General features: G+C 46.2%; 1 long non-coding RNA gene across 1 annotated transcript in view; it reads left to right on the top strand.

The window, feature by feature from the left end:
• LOC145504572 (uncharacterized) overlaps positions 1–12,483 on the top strand; it is a 71,104-nt gene that overhangs the window by 45,331 nt on the left and 13,290 nt on the right. The window contains exon 5 of the long non-coding RNA XR_014052309.1: positions 11,626–11,757. This is a non-coding gene — a long non-coding RNA (uncharacterized LOC145504572). The remainder of the gene's footprint in view (positions 1–11,625; positions 11,758–12,483) is intronic.

The raw sequence follows: 12,483 nt of genomic DNA, 5'->3' as shown, positions 1-12,483 counted from the left end.
GGTGAAGAAACAATCTGAAACCAAAAGCATGAGTACAAGTCAGCCAGGTAAAGCTGGGGAGAGAGGAGAGAGAAAAGAAGAGAGGTGGGGAGGAGAGGATTATAAACGGAAGGAAAGCATCCCTCCGTTCATTCATTCAACCAACAGTGACAGAGCATCAGCTGTCCTGAACGAACAAAGCACACATCCTGCTTTTTTGGGACTGCCATTCTAGTGGAGGGAGGCAGAGACTGGACACATGAATGACCCATGACTTCAGTTAATGATGAGTGCCATGAAAATAATAAATTAGGATAACAGAGTGGGGAGAGGGATTGATGAGAATTATAGAGAGGGCTGATAGAAAAGGTATAGAGAGGGATTTCCCTGGTGGTCCAGTGGTTAAGAATCCACCTTCAAATGCAGGGGACCAGGGTTCGATCCCTGGTCAGGGAACTAAGATCCCACACCCCTCGAGGCAACTGAGCCCACATGTCACAACTAAAGAAGTCCTCGCTTGCCACAAGGAAGAGCCTGCATGCCACAGTGAAGGCCCAGTGCAGCCAAAAATAAAAGCATTTTCAAAATTAAAAAAGAATGTATGGAGAGAGAAGCAATCTCTCACCTGAGAACTGCCCTGCGCATTGCCTGAGAACTGCCCTGCGCATTGTGCCGAAGAGTGTCCCGAGCACAGGAAAGAATAGGCACGAAGACGTTGAGGTGGGAATGGGCTTGTCGTGTTTGGGGAATAGCAAGGCGAAGGTGGCTGGGCCTGTGAACAAGGTGGGGACCCGGTGAGGCTGAGGTCAGAGAGACAGGTAGGGGCCAGATCATGTGGGACTTTGTAACTGTGTTTTAAGCTTTTCTATTATCCTAGGTCTTAGCAGGGCTGCAGATTCACATGGGCTATTTCTTGGAAAAAGTCCAAGATCCTTGGGTCCTCAGGGAGCAGGTGGGCTGTGGCTGGCAGGGTTTGCCTCAGCTGCAGAGACCAAGAGTTTTTCTGTGTTCGCCCCTCTCCCAGCCATAGATCTTACCTTATCACACCCGTCGGTTTAGCATGAGCCGTAGACTCCACTCCAGAGGAGAACTCTCACTTAATTAATTTTAGATTTAAAGCAACAAGAAGTCCTTATATTAAAAACGGAGTGGGGAGGGGGGGAGAACAGCTTGTTAATTAAAATGTCAGTTAGGGTGTTCCTGGCGAAAACTATGATTAGTGGGTGTTTCCTTTGGTTACAAGTCCTTGTGCTTTGATATTTCATGTGTGAATATAAAGAACCTCACACATGTGCCCAGCTTCCAGAGATCGGCTACATTTCATCGTGGTTCCAACAGGCCGTTCTGTTCCAAGAACTCCAGTGAATGTCTAGGATTGTACCCCAACTGGGTCTTTAACCTCTAGCCTCTCTCTATCTCTGTCTTTTCTCACGTGCCATTCCCACGGCAGCCTCTCGCTCTCTTTGTCTTTGGAAAACCTACTCATCCTACAAGGATTGATGTCACCTTTTGCAAATTTGTACTAGATGTCCCAGTCAGAAATATTTCTTCCCTCCCTTGTACCTGTAGTGTGACATTCAATGCCCTTCACTTTGCGGCTTGGATCCTGCTGTTCTTTGCCCCCATCCTATTTCCTGACAGCTCCTGAACTTTGGTCCTAGCTGTGCACTATCTGTCGTGTACTTACCCTAATTCTCTTTGCTCAGGTGTCCCCTTGGCCTGGAGGGAGGGATGGATATCGACACATTTCTAATATCTATGTTAGAAAAAAATCTGTGAGAAAAGGTATTTATTATTTATGCCATTTAGCCCCTTCCAAGAAAACTGGGTGAGTGATGGGTATAGGAAGACTGGACTGGCTAAACTGCAGGGTGCTATGGTAAATTTCTCTGTTTAAGCAAAGGAAGAGCTGTAGAAAGACTTCAGGATGAGGGTGTATATCTGAGGGGCTGGCTTGGGGGTGGGACGGGGAAGGGTCTATAGGGCAGGAATCCCCCCACTCTCACCCCTGGGCTACACAGCTGGAGGTGAATGGGGGCACGAGTGAGTGAAGGTTTCATATGCTGCTCCCCATTGCTCACATTATCGCCTGAACCACCCCTTCTTCCCTGCAAGGAAAAATTGCCTTCCACAAAACCAGTCCCTGGTGCCAAAAACGTTGAGGATCACTGCTATTGGCGGGGTGGCAGTTGACGGCTGAAGAGGAAGTTTGGAGGCCCATGTGGAGGGAATACAAGTGTCATGGGAGGTTCGTGTTAAGTTTTAGGTGTAGTGGGCTATAAGCCTCTCTGATGTCTTCCCATGACATTTTCAGGAAAACCTGTGACTCACTAAGGCTTTGTGGATTTGGATTAAATTGTTTCTGGAAGGGTAAGGATCACGCACTGTCAAGGGTCTGAGACTCACCCTGCTTGCAAGCCGACAAGTGATCTTGCCGCAGTGTCATGGATGCTGGCAGGATGCAGAAGACCCTGGAATAAGACCCAGAGCACGTTGTGACTCATGACAAAAGTGGTAGCTAGGGTGTCATGTTCGTGCTCATTTCCCAAGCTTCCTTTCTTGCAGGGTGACTCCAAGAGAGTCAGCCAGCATCTGTATCACATGCAGTGGCTTTTGTCACAAGAAAGGAACCCCTAGCTTAGAGAACACGAGTCTTTTATAATGAGCAGTAAGCCCAGTTGGAACTTTCCCTGGAGAGAGACGTATGTTATGTTGGACAACAAACAAACCTTGTCTTGGTTCTGGAGAGAGAATGTCTCTGGTTTCCAGGGCTGTTTGCTATACAGGCATATTTAAAAGATTGTCCCAAACAAAGGCATTTGCTACATTGGCTTGCAAAATGTGCAGAAAAGCAAAAGACCCATGGAGAATTATTTCCTCAGAGTAAGATCTAGTGCTGATGCCTGCTTCAAGGTGGGTGTGGGATGAGACCAGATGCTGTTTGTGTTGCCTTTGTGACATCCGGGTTATGAGATATCTGCTTTTGAAAAGAATTCATTGATTATATGTCTATCAGTTAGTTATGACCATAGAACATATCACCCAAAACTTGGTGCTTAAAATGACTTATTATTGCTTGTGAATTGGAGTCATCTAGGAGATTCTGCTGGTTTGTCCAGGGCTAGGCTGATCTTGACTGTGTTTTCTTACACTTCCTTCACCCCTGCTAGGATGCAGAAGAGACTTGACTCTATTTTAAGGGGGATTTCATGACAAGAGTCCAAGAGACTGGGCATCATGGTCCCTGACACTCCTAGGCCTGGGCTTGGAAGTGCCAGATGGTCTTGTCCACAGCAAATCACAGGACAGCCCTAACTCTTGGCCTAGGAAATAGACTACTGCTTATATGAGAAGACCTTCAAAGTAATTGCACAATGAATAAGAGAGGAAGAATTGGAGCCATTTTTGCCCTCAGTCTATTGCATTTGCCTTCTCTATTGGGCTCTGAGCTCCTAGATAGCAGTGATTATGTCCCATTTATGTCTCTCTGTGGGTGACCGGACTGGGCTGGGTGGGCATAGAGAAGGCATCAATCGTTTCTCTCAAATGAATGAATGATATACCATAAGATGAATGAGTGATGCACAATAAAGAAGCCTTCTCTCTGTGAACCAGATGACAGGGAGTTCTCTGGCCTCGGCCCCAGACCACAGTGGGCCCTGCCCAGAGGGTGCCTGGTTCTCTCAGCCTCTTCTCATCCCTACTGCTATAGCCTTTGCTCGGGACCTCATGACATAATGCCCAGTCTGTTCTGCAGCACTAGTCTTCTCTGCTGGCTTTAATCCATTCATCTCCAAGTTATCCTCCATATCACCTCCAGACACTGTTCTTAGAAGCACACCTGACTCTGTCATGCCTCCATTTAAACCTGTGGCGGACTCCCCCAGATCTAGAAAATAAGGTCTCAGCTCTTTTGTGTGGCATTCAAGGCCCTTCACCTTTGGATTTGGATCCTGCTATTCCTTGTCACGCATCATCCATACATTCTTGTTCCAGCCACGCTCTCTGCTGCGTACTTGCCTGGATTCTCCCTCTCTGCTCCAGCGTCCTCTTGGCCTCTAGGGAAGGATACTGACCTACACTGTGCTCTCAGGCCACTCTGCAGGCACGTCCCTTTTCCCATAGATCTGACTGCCTAGGGCTTTGTGTGGCCTCTGTCTCCTGTGGATTCAGATTCAGAAGGCACCATCAGTCCAAGAATTCCTTTGGTGGTTCAGTCGCTCAGTCGTGTCCAACTCTTACAACCCTGTGGACTGTAGCCTGCCAGGCTCACCTGTCCATGGGACTTCCCAGGCAAGAATACTGGAGTGGGTTGCCATTTCCTTCTCCAGGGGATCTTCCCAACCCAGGGATTGAACTTGGGTCTCCTGCATTGCAGGCAGATTCTTTACCGATTGAGCTACGAGGGAAGCCCTCCTGTGGATCAGGGTTCCTCAAAGACAAACATGCTTCTTCTGGTTTCCTTGGGACCCCACCCCCACTCCACAACCGCAACTCACCCTGGCAACTGTGAACTGTGGGGTCTCAGTGTAGGTTGACTCCCATGATGTTTATTGAATTGAACTGGGGTTGGTAGAGAGGAAGGAAGACAGGAGAGGGGAGGAGAGCACAAAGGAAGAAAGGCAGCAGGAGAGAAACCCAGGTAACAGCATAACCACACAATGGATCCGGGAACCTGCCCTGCAGCTCCTCTCCTAGCAGCCTTTTCTGGAACAGGTCATAGCCTGTTCCAGGCTGAAGACTTTCCCCCCTAAGGCTCCTGTTGAAAGTGGAGACCGGGTCTCTGCCCCCAGTCCAAGGACCCTGCCTGGCACTGTTGGGGTGTGGCAAGGGAGCTCTACCATTGTGTTGGGTTTTCATCACTTCAGTTACAAGCTTTATTTAAATTTGTCACTTAATTATTATTTATTGAGCATGCTTGTAGCTAAGATGTATTTATTTACGATGCACTTTGTCTGATTTTAGTAGATTTTTTCCCCCTTCTCTCTTTATATCTGTGTTCTTTATTCTAATAACGCATGTTCAGGTTAAAAAAAATTTAAAAAACACACAGAGGAAAATAAAGTCCCTGGATATTTCATCCTTTAGAGATAACCACTGTTGACAGTTTGGTATGTATCCTTTCAGATTTTTTTTTTAATGTTTATACAAATGTATATATGAATGTGACCCAAATATACCTAAGGAGCCTTTAAGGCCAGTTTCTGCCCAACAGCGCATCCAAAATAACCCAAAGTGATTCCAGAAGCCTGAAGAATATTGTGAATTGTTATTGTTGGTTTCCTTAAGAAGTGGTTGCCGGGGCTTTTTACAGTTTTGAAAAAGTCAGCTTCAGATATCTCTCCTTCTCCCCCAAGTGTCTCACTCCCAGCAGCTGTGAAAAATCTCTTCTCGCTTCCTCCCACTCATCCCTTCTTTTTTTGGGCTGTGCCCTCCTGAACCCTATCAACATGGGGCCCTCACCCCAAGTATAGCTCCCAGCAAGTGCTGTTCTTCCGTGACTGCGGTACTTGTAAGACAAAGCCCTCCTGGAATTAAAAAAAAATTGGCTACATCTCTCTATGACATAAATAGGATCATGTTATACACATTGTTCAGTAACCTTTTTTTTTTTTTCACACTCTGCTATCTCATGGATGCATTTTCATGCTTATGCATTCAAATCTACCCTTTCCTTTTAATTGGGGACAGCTCCAGGGAATGAATGGTTCATAATTTGTTTAACCTGTCCTTTGCGACCCGATGTGAAGAACTGACTCATTGGAAGAGACCCTGATGCTGGGAAAGATTGAAGGCAGGAGGAGAAGGGGATGACAGAGGATGAGATGGTTGGATGGCATCACCAACTTGATGGACATGAGTTTGAGTAAGCTCCAGAAGTTGGTAATGGACAGGGAGGCCTGGCATGCTGCAGTCCACAGGGTCACAAAGAGTCGGACATGACTGAGCGACTGAACTGAACTGTCCCTTGCTCTGGACATTCCAGGACCTTCCAGTTTTTACCACTAAAAGCAATGCTGTAATGAGCACCACTGTGATATTGAGTTTTTATACCTTTCTTTCTTTACCACCTGCCCCAAGGTTTGATGTTGTAGCAAATTTTATGACAAAGCTGGTTTGTGTTTGTTTGGTTTTCATCCAGCATGTGGTTTCATTGCATCCCTTCTGGTTCCTTCGGGAAACTCTCCCCTCACTCCATGTGATCCTGGAGGTGCTGTCTTGATGCCCCATCATCCCCTGGCACTGCGCGGGGGGAATACTCACATGACCAAGTGGCTGATTGGAGCACTCTGTCCTGCCAGCTTTGATGATAACCCCATCAGTTTCCACTGTCCACGTCCACTGTCCCTGCACTTGCCACAGGCTCGTCATCTCTGGCCCGGCCACTGCCACAGCCTTCTCCCTGCTGTCTCTGTGTCCAGGGCTGGAAAGTGCTCACGCAGCATCAACGGCTGTCATCGTCCCTGACTCTGTCACTCCTGTGCTTAAAAGTCATCCCTTTTTCCTATGAATGAAGTCTCATCTCTTTATTTTTATTTATTTATTTATTGTACCAGAAAATCGTCTTTATTAGGGGGACTTTCAGATTCCTTTTAAAAGAAAAAAAAATGGAAGATAATTGCTTTACAACATGTTGTATTTGTTTCTGCCACACAACAATGGGAATCAGCCGTAAGTATACATAAATACCCTCCCTGTTGAGCCTCCCTCTCCTCTCCCATCCCACCCCTCTAGGTCATCACAGGGTACCGAGCTGGGCTCCCTGTGTTATATAGCAGCCTCCCACTAACTATGTCCCGTCTCTTTAATCTGTCATCTAGAACTTGCAGGACCTTGCTTCTGCTTACCTCTCCAGCCCTGGGGCTCCCCACTCCCTTTCACACATACCAGATTCCTGAAGGCTTATACGACTTCTCAGTGTTTGACACGTGTCAAACTGCATTTTCCAGCTTCCATCCTCTTGACCATGCTTTCACTCCATGGAAGCCTCATCCCCAGTGTTAAGTCCAAGGCCCACCTAAGCGTTAAGTTCCTGGCCCCCAACCTCCCTCAGCACCAATGAAAAGTGATCACTTTCACCTTCCTCAGGGCTCCCAAAGAGTGTTGATGATCTTCTAACGTTTTTGCATTCTTCACGTATCATTGGTTAAAAGGAGGCAGAAATCCAGCTCAAACAAAGGGGCAAGTTGGTGGCTCTATTGTAAGGACATGGAGCTCTTAGAGACACCAAACTCTGCCAGACCTCATGGGACTTGAAACTGGGTCCCGGGAAGTCATGAGGGGTTGAGAGTGAATCTCCATCTCCCAGTGGGTATCAGCCTTCCTGCCACAACCCTGTCATTGATTTAAACCTGAAGTGGCAGCTGAGGTATAGTACTTGCTTCTCCTCCATGACTGGAAATACTTTCATACCTGTACCTCCCCCACACCCCCAACCCCTACCCAGAGTATAACCCAGGACCTGGTACTTTGTAAGCAAGAAAAAGCAAACTAAAAACACCGTAGCACTTACACATTCCACACACAGGAATTTCATTTTCACTTTATTCTTCTTAAACCTTGGAATGTCTCCCCAAAATAGATACTATGATCTCCCCATTTTGCAGATGAGGAAACAGTATTATTTTGCCCAAACTGACAAAGCCAGCAAGTTGGAAAACTGGAACTTGAATGCAGATGTGTTTGAATGAATACATGAACTTATTCGTCAACAGACGGGGGTCTTGAGGTCATCTGCTCCAGGCTCCAGCCTCTAGACCAGGAGTATAGACTCCCCTCCAGAGAAGCAGCCAGCTATTTTCATCTTAAACACCTTCAAGTTGAACCCACCTTTTATCACTCCAGTGATTTTATCCCCTCCCCCAACAGCAGCTCATTCCTCTTTGTGTCCAATCACAATATGTTTTTTGTTTGATTTGAAATCTTTTTTGTTTGTCAGGCTTCCTGAAACTTGAAACCAACCCTTGAGAGTCATCTGTTGTTTTGGCAATGATCCTATGAAGTAGACATTTTAAATTTCCACTTAATAGATATGATTCACAAGGCCCAAGAATGTAGAGCAAACCACCTAAGGTGGATCACATAGGACAGACATGGCAGCTCCAGAACCTGAACCTTGATCTTGGACCCTAAATGGCCGCTCCAGCCCATGACTTTACATCTCCCACTAGGTTTAAGGCACAGTGGTCTGTGGGACCATGGAGGAAAGAGACTTGGCTGTTTCCAACATGGATAAGAAGAAAGAGGAATAATAGCAAGGTTGGGAGAGGGAAAGAGCTATGTCCTAGGTTCAGGGTGGAGTGTGGGAGGATCAGAAGGACTAGTCTGGAGAGTCTGGCTCAGGATCCCTCACGCAGTGGCAGTAATGGTACTGCAGCTGGAATAGTGGGGGCAAGAGCATCTGGAGGCTAGCTGGGCATCCCTGTCTCTCTGTTTATGTAATCTGGGGGCCTCTTAATGTGGTCTCGAGAGAGAGAGGATGATTTGCGCTTCCTTGCATCATGGCGGCCTCAGGGTAGTTGGTCTGCTTTCATAATGTTCAGGGCTGCAGGCAAATGCTTTATCACCCAAGGTAGAAGCAGGATCGTCTTCTAGCCTAGGCTAGCCTAGGAAGTCATCCAGCTTCCTTCTGCCACATTCTGTCTGTCACTAGTGAGTCACAAGCCTTCTCATATTCAAGGGGGTTGGGAGAGAATTAGACTTTAATTCTTCATGGGGGTGTGGCAAGGTTCTAGAAGGAAACATGGGATCAGAGATATTGTGGCTATCTTCGGAAAATACCAGCAGCCATACTCTCATGATAACTGTGAGACTTAACAGGACCTGAAATTGCCTCAGTTGTGTATTTTTGACTTGTTTATTATCTGTCCATTCTCCTTCACTCTCGCCCAACTAGCAAATAAGACCCCTGGAGAAAGGGACCTTTTCTGTCTGGTTCACCTCTGTATTCCTAGCAAACATTTCATTGAAGCGACGAATGAAATGCTCCAAGGTATAACAGAAACTGAGATGGTCTCTCAGGGCTCCTCCAGCTCTAGATTTTGAGCAGCCACTCAGAAAGCATCATTAGAAGTTCTGACATATATTGTCAGAATGGTTCTCTGGGCTCTGTTAGTCTGAGTGTTCCAGACCCCAGGCTCCACGGCTCCTTAGCTGCCCCAGTAGACTCTGGTGCCAGGGCACAGATGCAGCAAGAATTCCTCCTCACTTTTGAGCCTCCCTAGAAGGACTATCATCCCTAAGAATCTGCCTTAGCTTTGCCCTGGCTTGCAGATACCTCTGTCAGTGAAAGAAACGTATTTTCTCAGCAATTTTGATTCAGAGGAAAGCACCCATCTACTCTAGGCTCCTAAACCATCTGTGACATAATTCTTGCTAGTCTTTTGAATCTAAAAGAAAATTTTACTGAAGCTTTTCTACAAAGGCCATCTGTAAACCTCACCCTGAACTCATCTAATAAATACCTATCAATGGGTGTATTAGGACAGAGGAGCCTAGCAGGCTACAGTCTGTGAGGTAGTAAAGAGTCAGACATGACTTAGTGACTTTACCACCACTGCCATAGATATATAGATCAATATATGTAGAGATTTACATAGATTTATTTTAATAAATTGGCTCACACCATTGTGGAGGCTTAGCAGGTCCAAAATCTGTAGAATGGACCATTAGACAGGAGACCCAAGGGAGCTGCAGTTTGAGTCCAAAGGCCATCTGCTGGCAGAATTTCTTCTTATTCAAGGGAGGTCAATCTTTGTTCTATCGATGCCTTCACCTGATTGGATGAGGCCCACACATTGTGAAGGGTCATCTACTTTAATCAAGGTCCACTGACTTATACATTAATCTCATCTCCAGAAAACTGTCACAGAAAAATCCAGAATGATGTTTGACCAAAGAAACATCTGGGGACTTCCCTGGTGGTCCTGTGGTTGGGAATCTGACTGCCAATGCAAAGGACACAGGTTTCATTCCTGGTGCAGGAAGATTCCACATGTAGCTAGAAAAGGTCCATGCACAGCGATATAGACCCAGTCCAGCCAAAAATAAATCAATAAATAAAAATTAAAAAAACATCTAGGCACTGTGGTCCAGGAAATTTCATATGTAAAACACAATGGACCAATGCAGAGGAAAGACCCAGACCTTGTGAAATTCATATTCTAACTGGGAGGTAAATAACTGCTGAAGTGAAGTGAAGTGAAAGTCACTCAGTCGTGTCCGACCGTTTTCGACCCCATGGACTGTAGCCCACCAGTCTCCTCCATCCATGGAGTTCTCCAGGCAAGAATACTGGAGTGAGTTGCCATTCCCTTCTCCAAGCGATCTTCCCAACCTAGGAATCGAACCCAGGTCTCCCATATTGCAAAGGTGGGTCCTTTACCATCTGAGCCACCAGGGAAGCCCAAAAACCCACTAATGGTTCTTAAATGTACCTTCTAGTGCATAAATATGCAGATTTCAGAGCCATGCCCTGGGGAATTCTGATTTACAGACAGGTGGTCCATGGGCACCTCTTTGATCTGACAGTGATGTAGCCTGGGCTTTGATGAAATAGGGGTGAGAGAGAAGTATGTGGTTCACTGGGAAGAGGAGAGAAGGTTCTTCTAATAGGAGGTCATAGTCTGGCCCAGAGATGTTAACACTGTAAAGATAAGTGGGGAAGGATGTCCAGGCAGAAAGAACAGAAGGAGGAAAGACATGAACTTGGCTGGAGTACAGAGGGTGGGGGAGAAGGTGGTGGGAGAGGCGGCTGACAAGGAGCCCACTGAGGCAAAGTATTTGGTGGTTAAGGACAGGGATTTTATAACTAGCAGGCTTAGAATTGAATATAGACTTGGATACTCAGAAGCATCATAACTCTGGACCAAGTTATTTAACCTCACTGAGACCTGTTCTCTGCAACTTAGGGAAAAAACCAGGAGGGGGTAGATAAGGGATGTTATCAAACTGTATTAGGTCCCTATTACTGCTATAACAAATGTCCACAAGCATAGTGTTTTAATACAGCATGAATTTATTATTATATAGTTCAGAAGTTCAAAATGGGTCTTATGAGGTTTAAATCACAGTGTGGACAGAGTTGTTCTTTCTGGAAACCCTAAAGGAGAATTCCTTCCTTACCTTGGCTACATTTCTCCAACCTCTGCTTCCATCATCCCATATCCTTCTCTGACTTGGGCCCTTCTCCCTCCCTCCTATAACGGCTGTTTTTGAGATGATGTTGGGTCTACCCAGACAATGAGGGCAATCTCTGCATCTCAAGATCCTTAATGGCATCTGCAAAGCCTCTTTTGTCATGTAAAGTAACTGGTTTACAATTTTAGCAGATAGATGGCGGGGACATCTTTGAGGGGCTATTATTCCACCTACCATACCTACTTGCTTCATGATATGAAGATTAAATGCCTGGTATAAGGTACCTGCTAGCTAGGACCAGCCATATTATTCTTATAGAACTTGGCGTCCACATCAATAAGCTTGAACCTCATCCTGGGAGATCAGGGAGTAAATGGAGATTCATTTCCCTTAAAAACCTCCCAGGTTTTAAGCCTTGGAACAACATGTAGACAGTGGTTTGGCTGGGATGGAAAGCAGGGAAGGGAAAGATACTAAATTTTGAACTTTTTTTTTTTTCTTTTGCAGTGAGGCTCAGTTCCTTTAAGAAGGACTTGTCATCTCTTCCCAAGATAACCCAGGCCTTATAGAGGAGGGAGGCCTGGACCCAACAGGTGTTTTCAGAGTTAGTTCTTGGAGTTCTTTCTCTAAGGGACACAGGTACTGGCCATCGTCTGACCTACCCAGCTCCTTCCTTCTCTGGTTCCCTAACACTGTGATCCTCAGTTTGGCCAAATTTCCAGTCTTCCTTCTTTGATGCCTAGAATCTGGTTAGTGCTTGCCTATCTGCCCAGAGTCTCTAATTACAGGGCGTGGATGTTTACAGGACTGGGCTCTCACTTCCCTCCCCCACCCCCCACCTCCAGCCACATGCACTCACAGGCAGCTCCCACCAAGGACACTCACTGGTTCCAAGAGTTGGCCTCAAACACATTCTACTCTGGAAGTCAACCTCCAGATCAGCATCCAGCATTAAAGAGTCATGACATTCTCTGTGTAAGATCACCAGCTACCTTTACATGGAGCAAGAGATCTAACCCTAGTCGGCCACAGACTTGGAAGGAGGTGTGGTTTCTCATGAAATTGTAGGCAGGATTTGAGCTTGAAAGGACATGCATTTTTCTAAGGACTGGGGCTACAGTTTTCATCACAGTCTAAGATGGATCTGTGAACCCCAAAGTAATCACTACTACAGACAGACACGTCATCACATAGATCCTTGACCCTCATTGATGTTGCTTTTTAGTTGCTTTTCCAAAGGGCTCAGACAATCCTGTGATCCCGCGGTATCAAGCTGAGCCAAATGCGGCTTCTTCTTGGTTGGGAGAGACTCCTGTCTGCTCGGCTTTTGAGGAATCTAATTGCCCAGCAGACCCAGAGCTTTCT

The sequence above is a fragment of the Giraffa tippelskirchi genome, chromosome 5 (assembly GCF_054371585.1).
Source record: "Giraffa tippelskirchi isolate mGirTip1 chromosome 5, T2T-mGirTip1v1.2.pri, whole genome shotgun sequence".
Lineage (NCBI taxonomy): Eukaryota > Metazoa > Chordata > Mammalia > Artiodactyla > Giraffidae > Giraffa > Giraffa tippelskirchi.
The sequence above is the reverse complement of the archived record's forward strand: the minus strand, read 5'-3'. Positions and strand labels throughout refer to the sequence as shown.